Genomic DNA, 9,491 nt, shown 5'->3' with positions numbered 1-9,491 from the left:
AAAGGAAATGCAATTTTTTTATACAATATACTTTTATGTAACAACAGCTAGGGAAAAAAAACAGTAGATAGAGAGATGTTATTTTTTTTATTATGTCCAGATAATTTCTTTCCAGCCTGATAATGAGGATAGTGCCTAGCCATGAAATCTACCTTCTACTTTTGCTTCTTCCTCACAGAGTGGTAAATTAGAGAGAAGCCAAGCTATGCCCACACACTATACATTGGAAAATATTTTCGGAGCAAGAAACCAACATATAGTCTGTAGGGATTTTTTTGGTTTTTTGTTTATTGTTTATTTCATAACCGTAAACTTAGCTCTGCAATCCAGCTAGACTTGGAAGGGGTAAGGAAAATATGGAACCCAGAAAACTGTAGGGAGAGCATAAAGATTATAGGGTATTTCAAGCAGATGGGGACCAAGGGGTGCTCTCCTGAGCTACAGAAGGAATGGTCTGCTGGTTAAGATAAAACACAAGTCAAATTGATTCCATTTGTCCACAGTCAGCAATGCTGATCTTCATGCTGGTCTTGCCATTCCTAGACCCAAAGCCCTCCATGGCTTCCACAACATTCATGCCCTCCTTCACCTTGCCAAAGATCACATGCTTTCCATCCAATCACTCAGTCTTGGCAGTACAGATGAAAAACTGGGAGCCGTTTGTGTTGGGTCCAGCATTCACCATTGACAAGATTCCAGGACCTGTATGCTTCAGGATGAAGTTCTCATCATGAATTTCTCCCCATAGATGGACTTGCCACCAGTGCCATTATGGCGTGTGAAGTCACCGCCCTGGCACATAAATCCTGGAATAATCCTGTGAAAGCAAGAACCTTTATAACAGAATCCTTTCTCCCCAGTGTTCAGAGCACGGAAGGTTTCTGCTGTCTTTGGAACTTTGTCTGCAAACAGCTCAAAGGAGATGTGGCCCAAGGGCTCGCCGTCGACAGCGATATAGAAGAACATGGTGGGGTTCACTGTGGCTGCGCAACGCTGGAGGTCTAGCGGTGGTGGCGTCTGCAAGGCTAGTCTGTAGTTTTTCTTCTTGACAGAGGGAAATTTCGTTCTTTAACAAATATTAAGATGATGCTAAAATTATTTTGAAAGTATCTTTTAGACTTTAATGTACTCTAATAATTGAGTGCTCATTAAGAAATAATTTTTAAGCAATTTTTTTAATTTTATTTTTATATTCCCCATACAATTGCAACCCCCTTATTTTGACCCCAATCCCTCCCCTCCCTGCCCCCCACCCCCCATAGAGTGTCTCTGGTTCATGTTTGTTGATTTTGATTTTCACTTTCTTATAGTTATTCATTTTCCTGGTCCCTTATTTAAGTTTTCTAGATTCCTGCTATGAGTGAGACCATCCGGTATTTTTCTTTTTCTTTTTAGCTTATTTCGCTGAGCATGATCCCTTCCAGCGCCATCCATGTTGCTGCAAATTGCATGTGTTTATCTTTTTTGAATGCTGAGTAATATTCCATGGTGTATATGTACCACATCTTCTTGATCCAGTCATCTATTTTTGGGCATTTGGGTTGTTTCCAAAGCTTAGCTATTATAAACAGTGCTGCTATAAACATAGGGGTGCATTTATACTTACCAGCTTTAAGTCTCACTCAGATGAAGAAAATCAAAACCAAGCAGTTCCAAATGCCTGGATTACAGGATTTACTTTGGTAAGGAAAGGAGTGTCATTACTTAGAAAATATTAAAATTGTTAGGAAATTTAAAATAATCCATTCATCAGTCTCCTAAACATTGTTTCATTAAGACAAAAAAAAAAAAAAGCACAGAGAAATTGAGTACTTTGTCCCAAGTCTCACATTACATTAGGTGACTAGATTCCCACCTAAGACTCCTTCTAGAGGAGCATGGGTACTGGAAGAAGCCACCAGAAAAAAATGAGAAAATGAGATGTGCCATAGGGGTTCTAACAGCACCCTCTTCCAGTTGAAAGAAAAAGTTATTTTTATTAATGTTGACTGTAGTTGACTCATGTTTTTTGTTTGTTTGTTTGTTTTAAATATTTATTTATTTATTTGTTTGTTTGTTTGTTTGTTTGTTTGTTTGTTTGTTTATACATACAAGCACTGGGTACAGTCAGAAGCGCGGGAGGGTGAGAGAATTCACCAGAGCCAGAGCGGGGAGCAGAGCAGGCAGAAGGACCGAAGTACACTGCTGGGGGGAGCAGCGGGCAGCAGGAGAGGTCTGCGCGCCATGTGGGACCCTCCTCCGGTGGCCGGGGAGCAGCCGGGGATCGAACTGGTGCTGCAGAGGCTGCGGGCAGCTTCACAACCCAGCGCTCAACCACTGCGCCACAGGGGAGGCCCGACTCATGTTTTTTAAACCAGAAGGAGGAAAATCTTAGGTCTTAAAAAATCACAGCAGATGATGTTTCTTTTTGGTGGGGAGGAGTATCTATCTCTCACTACAGGTTTGGCAAATTATTCTTTGCCATTAACTAAGCACTGTGTTACTTCTGGTATCTTCCAAAAGGACTATTGTGCTTATAGCCATTCTCCAGCAATATTTGAAGTCAACAAGTTAGTTCACATCATGGGAGAAATAGGAGTGGGTGGGTAAAGAAGGGAAATCATACCACTAATACTAAATCCTGAGTGTGTCAAAAATCTTCTGAGATTTATTAGGGTCAAGAAGTTGCCTTCAGGATCCATTTAAGATGATTTCAAAAATAATGGTGCATAGATAGCCATGCCTCAGAGATTGTTCTTGAATTGGAGCACCATAATTTGTTGTTGCCCTCAAGACATTCAGCATAATATTTTAATAGAAATAATTTTTTATGTAGAATATAGGCCAACACTTTTCTAACAAAAAATATGATTCAGAAAAGTATTTAGAAAGAAGAAAAAAAATCCATTAATTCCACCAAGATAGTCACCATTCAACTTTGTTATATTTCCTTCCAGACATTTTTCTGTTTATATTTGTGTGTGAGTCTGCAAACATTTGCTTGTGAATATATAACTCTATTCTGTAGTTACCTTTTTTATTTAACAGTAGAGTCATAGAAATTCATTTTCTTGTCAATAAACACAGACTCATATCATTTTTAACATTGAACAAGCTCTGTAAATGGCCATCTAGATTAATGACAAATTTCTATAAATCAAAAATATGTTGTCAAACAAATACCTGTTTTATGTCATTAGTTGCTTTACAATTATTTCCTTTCAAAAAGTATCTGGTAATGAAATACCTAGAGAGAAGAATATAAATTGTTTAAAGATTTTTTTGTTCATTTGAAAAATGCCTCTAGGAAGATTGTTCCAACTTATAGAATATTTAGCAGTATATAAGATTGTCAATTTCCCTAGACCCTTATCAAATAAATATTACTCTTTTGAAAAATTTTGTATTCTCAGAATGAGATGATATAGTTTGTTACTTTAATTATTAGTGGGACTGAATATATTTCAGATATTTATTAGCCAGTGAAAATGTTTCCCTTTGTAACTTGACTTTGTCCAATCTTCTGTGAGTGTTTATATTATATGTATGATAGTTATTTCACAGTAAGATACACATAAGAATGCTCACTGAAATTAGGAAAATGGCAGCTGCCTGAATCTAAATGTCCACATATTCTCTTTTATATCATAAGATCAGAAGGTGAACAAGTAAACCACATGTGACCCAAGAGATAGAGAATATTTCAAATTATTTCTAAGTAGAGAAATAAATACTAAATTCCACCAGAAACATTACTACATTTCCTATTCCACTACAAGTGTATGAGGCAATCTAAGACAGTCCATGGAAAAGAGAAGAGATGAGTGGGGTACATATATATACAAAACACATATATGTTTTATATAAACATATATGTATATATGTTTGTATTATATACAAAACATATATGTGTTTATATAAACATGTATATATGTATGTGTGCATGTATGTATATGTATATATGTGTATATATATAACATATATATTAAAAAAAACAAAATCTCTTCCACCAAAATGTAAGTCCAACTATAAGATATAAAATGGTAAACACCAATCTGGGATGTGGGGGACTACACCACCAGTTGCAGAGAATTCCACAAAACTGGTAGTGGCAGTCTTAAAGAGGTATTACTTCCAAAGGGAAAAAAATAGACTGTTAGGAAGTGCCATTAGGATGTGTGTAAGTAATGGAAAAGAAGATGGAAAACATAATGAATCTGCACAAATAAAAGAGAAACATAAGACAAGCCTAAGCTCTGCTTCCCAGCCATCCTCACAATATCATCCATTTAAAAATTGTAATTTACTAGGGCCTCCCCTGGTGGCGCACCGGTTGAGCTCTGGGTTGCAAGGCTGCCCACAGCCTCTGCAGTGCCAGTTCGATCCCCTGCCACCAGCAAGGGTCCCACAAAAAAATAAAAATAAAAATAAAAAAGGAAAAAAATAAAATAAATAAAAATTGTACTTTATTGACCTGACAGAAGAACATGATCTCGAATTAGGAAAATTGCTATTAGATTCCCCAAAAGAAAAGAAATCCAAACAAATCTATTCAAAGGATATTGGTGCAAGTATAGCCAAATAGACTGGCCTGAGAAGCCACAACAAATAATTCTCATACTCTGAAAAATGTGGATACATAGGGGAAGAGGAAGTGGAGAGGTAGCAAAGGCAGAGGGTGGCAATCTGATGCGGGAGGGGCACTATAACTTTGGTGGAGGGTGAGGTGAGGCTTGTACACATATAAAGGTGAAGATGTACCCACCAAATTTATGTAAAATTATAAATCAGTGGTACAGCAACAAAAATTTATTTTTAAAAAGGAATCTACCAGAGTTAGATATAGAAATATATTTTCACATTCTGAAATGTAATAAACAACAGAACAATAAACATTAAGGGGAAAAATCAGGTTTTACTCCTCAAACATATGTACTATTATATGTCCATTATATCTCAATTTTTAAAAAAGTAGTCCTAGGTAGATAACTCAATAGAAAAATGAATCAAATTACATGAACAGGAAAGAGCAAACCCAAATGCCAACATAAATTTTACAATAAAGATAGAAAAATGAGAGAAAAAGAAAATGCCAACCTCATTAGGAATGAGACAAAGGTAAGTCAAAACTATAATAAAATTCCACATACAACAGTCTGGCAAACATTTTTCAGTTGGTTAATACCAAACAAGCATGTGGGAAAGCAGTTCATCATTACCTGATAAAGGAGAACACGTTTCTATGATTTAGCAACTCCAAGAAAAACACTAACCTATGCACCAGAAGGAAAGCATGCTCATGGCATCATTGTCTTAAAGGGCAAAATGTTCATCAACATACAACAGATAGGGCCTCCCTGGTGGTGCAGGGGTTAAAGTCTCAGCGCTATCAAGCTACCACCAGTCACTGTGGCCTGAGTTCAATCTCTAGCCAGGGAGTTGACCCACATGGCACAGCAGACCTCTCCTGCCTCACCCGCTGCCCCACCTCAGCAGTGTATTTCAATAGATCTGTCTATTCTGCTCCCCACTCTGTCTCTGGTGACCCCCCACACCCCTTGCACCTCTGGTCTACACCCCCGCTCTTGTATACATACACAAATAAAAATAAATCTTTAAAAAAAAATAGAACAGATAAATTTGTAGTTGCGTATTCAGACAATGAACTACTCTTCAGTGATGAAAAATGAAGAAACTACAGGCACCTGCATCACCACAGATGAATCTCACATCGATGCTAAACAAAATAAGCAAGTCTCAGAATAATGTGTACAGTATTATTCCAACCAATTTGTAATAGGGAAGATTCACAATATATTGCTAAGGGAAGCATGAATAAGTGATAAACAATGAAGAACACACAACACAAAATAGAGGACAGTGGTTACCTCTTGGTGGAGAAAGTGAGGAATGTTTTTGGCTAAAAGCATACAGTAAGGTTCCAAGTTACTGCCAATATTCTATATCTATCTAGGTGCTGCATGGACTACTATTTAGGTTGTATACGTACACTTTTAAACACGTGCAAGTATGATATCTGCTACAATTAAAAATCAAAAGGAAAATATTATAATGGAAACTTCCTTCGGAGCTGCCTTCTTCTGGAATGTTAACCAGATGAAATTTTTAACATTTTAAACTTGTGTCTCTTGGAAATCAAAACCAAAGCCAACAGCCTGTTCGCCTCAGATTTCAGACCAGTTGGATGAGTGATTTTGCATGTGCTATCTGCTTTGGTTATTTAAGTGACATACTTTCTTTATCTGCCATGAGAAATTCATTTAAGGTGCCAGAAGGCACAAAGCTGCATTTGACTAATAAAATCCTCTGTGTGGCTCATCTTCTCCTTCCTTGTTTATTTGCTACAGTTGCACAACTTGTGGGAAAGCAACTTTCCATTAGTACCTGTACCATCACAAGTATCGAATAGACTCCTAAGTAACTCCACCACGCAGAAGAGAGAGAGACAGAGAGAGAGAGAGAGAGAACCCATGTGCGGTTTAAGTATTCATACAAATAGGCAGGTTATAGAGCTGTAGTTTGATAGTGGAGAAAAAGGAAGATACGTATCTGAGCATTTATGAGGGGAGGGAGAGAGAGAGAGAGAATTTTGATGTGTCTCATATCAACTCTAAGTATATTACAAACTAACGTAAAATCAATGTAATTTGGGTTCTTTGATCCAGCCATACCTGAAGCTGGGCTCTACCTCAGGACCATTGCATTATATAACTCAAAAATAAAAAGTTCCTTATTTTCCTGTTATCTAAATATTTGAGTTTTGTGTTTAAGTTTAAACATTCCTTACTACAGCACATTGGACTATTGGATGTGGCCATCTGTAAAATGCAACATACTGGCGAAAGTCCCAGAAACAAGTGCATTTTGTTAGAGTGAAAATCACATAGGCAGTCTCTGGGCACTCAGCAATTGGTGAGGGTGTGCAGCAGGCACTTAGGTCTAACAAGGAAAGGTCAGCAAGATTTTACATCTCACCTCTCAGTCTCTCAATTAGAGAATTGTTTCAATATTTGCACACATAATATCTTTACTGCCAAATCCATAAAATGTGACTTTGATATGGACCTGTGTGGAGAATTTTCTGTTTCTCATGTAACCTTTTTTGAACAGTCCAGTGGCTCCACCCTGCAAATGAGAAACCCAAATAGTGAATATGGACCCTTCTCTTCCCCTCCATGTTTTCTGAAGAGAACAGAAAACAGCTCCACCTAAGGAATGAAAACTTATAAAGCCTCCAAAACAAGAACTCACTGAGATTGGAGAAGAGAGGAAGGAGAGGTATTAGGTTTGGCCAAGACTTTGAATTAATGCAACCCAGATGTTAGTCTAAAATCTGAACAAGATTATCTTCAGACCCCTTTCCCATTATTGTGGACAGTCCAATGGTGTCCCGAAAGTATCTGGGTTTCCTATGTTCTTTTGTTTTTTAAGATTTATTTATTTATGCATACAAGAACTGGGGTAAAGACCAGAGGTCTGGGGGTGAGAGGATTCACCAGAGACAGAGTAGGGAACAGAACACGTAGACTCACTGAAATACACTGCTGAGGGGAGCAGAGGGTGAGACAGGAGAGGTCTGCTGTGCCATGTGGGTTGCTCCCTGGCTGGCCGGGAATCGATCTCATGCTACAGAGACTGCGGATTGCTTCATAGTGTGGTGCTTAACCCCTTGCACCACCAGGGAGGCCCTAGGTTTCCTATGTTCTCATGGTCTCATGCAGAATTCCTCGGTTCTGTATTAGCTTCTCATCTTCCAGTTCTGATAGTGCTATCAACCACTTTTCCTGATTTTCACAAACCAGCAAGACAAGCAAAAGCCAACACACACACACACACACACACACAGAGGATTTTGTGAGCTTGACAGATTATAAACATAAAATGCACATGGAAGTTATTCAAAATTCTTTTTTTTTTTTTTTTTAATTTAAATAATAAATTTTATTTTTATATTCCCCCATACAATTGCAAACGCCCCATTCTGACCCCAATCCCTCCCCTCCCGCCCCCCACCCCCCAAAAAAGTGTCTCTGGTTCATAGTTTTTTGTTGATTTTGATTTTCACTTTCTTATATTCATTTTCCTGGTCCCTTATTTAAGTTTTCTAGATTCATGCTATGAGTGAGACCATCCGGTATTTTTCTTTTTCTTTTTTTTTTTTTTTTTTTTTTTTTATAAATTTTATTGTTATATTCCCCATACAATTGCAGCCCCCCATTCTGACCCCAATCTCTCCCCTCCCGCCCCCGCCCCCCTAAAAGTGTCTCTGGTTCATAGTTTTTTGTTGATTTTGATTTTCACTTTCTTATAGTTATTCATTTTCCTGGTCCCTTATTTAAGTTTTCTAGATTCCTGCTATGAGTGAGACCATCCGGTATTTTTCTTTTTCTTTTTGGCTTATTTCGCTGAGCATGATCCCTTCCAGCGCCATCCATGTTGCAGCAAATTGCATGTGTTTATCTTTTTTGAATGCTGAGTAATATTCCATGGTATATATGTACCACATCTTCTTGATCCAGTCATCTATTTTTGGGCATTTGGGTTGTTTCCAAAGCTTAGCTATTGTAAACAGTGCTGCTATAAACATAGGGGTGCAGGTGTTCTTTGGAATTGATGTTTCTGTGTCCTTTGGGTAAATACCTAGGAGTGGAATTGCTGGGTCATATGGAAGCTCTATGTTTAGTAGGTCCAGAAATCTCCACACAGCTTTCCACAGTGGTTGGACCAGTTTGCACTCCCACCAACAGTGCAGAAGAGTTCCTTTTTCTCCACACCCTCGCCAACATTTGTTGTTGCTAGTTTTTTTAATATGTGCCATTCTCACTGGTGTAAGATGGTATCTCATGGTAGTTTTGATTTGCATTTCCCTGATGACAAGTGATGTTGAACATTTTTTCATATGCCTGTTGGCCATTTGCATTTCCTCTTCAGAGAAGTTTCTTTTAAGCTCTTCTGCCCATTTTTTGACTGGATTATTTTCTTTGTTGTTGTTGAGACTCATCAGCTCTTTGCAGATTTTTGTGATCAGTCCTTTATCATTAGTGTTGGGTGCAAAAATGTTCTCCCAGTTGGTGGGGTTTCTCTTTGTTTTTGTTATTGTCTCTTTTGCTGTGCAAAAGCTCTTTAATTTGATATAGTCCCAGCTGTTTATCTTTGCCTTCACTATCACTGCTTTGGGTGATGTGTCTGTAAAGATGTCTTTGATGTGCAAATCACGTAGTGTTTCGCCTATATTTCCTTCTATATATTTTATGGTTTCAGGTCTTATGTCTAGTTCTTTAATCCATTTTGAGTTGATTTTTGTGTATGGTGTGAGGTGGTGGTCAAGCTTCATTCTTTTGCATGTAGCGACCCAGTTTTCCCAGCACCATTTATTGAACAAACTTTCTTTGCTCCAATGCATAGTCTTTGCTCCTTTGTCAAAGATTAGTTGACCATAAACCTGTGGGTTTATTTCTGGATTTTCTATTCGATTCCATTGGTCTGTATGT

At 37.9% G+C, this 9,491-nt stretch overlaps 1 pseudogene across 1 annotated transcript; it reads right to left on the bottom strand.

Moving 5' to 3' along the window:
- Nucleotides 1-478: 478 nt before the first annotated feature.
- LOC311175396 (peptidyl-prolyl cis-trans isomerase A-like) lies at nt 479-1,252 on the bottom strand (annotated as a pseudogene). The gene has a single exon. The product of its transcript is annotated as a peptidyl-prolyl cis-trans isomerase A-like (transcript).
- Between the last annotated feature and the right edge of the window lie 8,239 nt (nt 1,253-9,491).

Source organism: Talpa europaea, assembly GCF_964194135.1.
Source record: "Talpa europaea genome assembly, chromosome: 8".
NCBI lineage: Eukaryota > Metazoa > Chordata > Mammalia > Eulipotyphla > Talpidae > Talpa > Talpa europaea.
The sequence above is the reverse complement of the archived record's forward strand: the minus strand, read 5'-3'. Positions and strand labels throughout refer to the sequence as shown.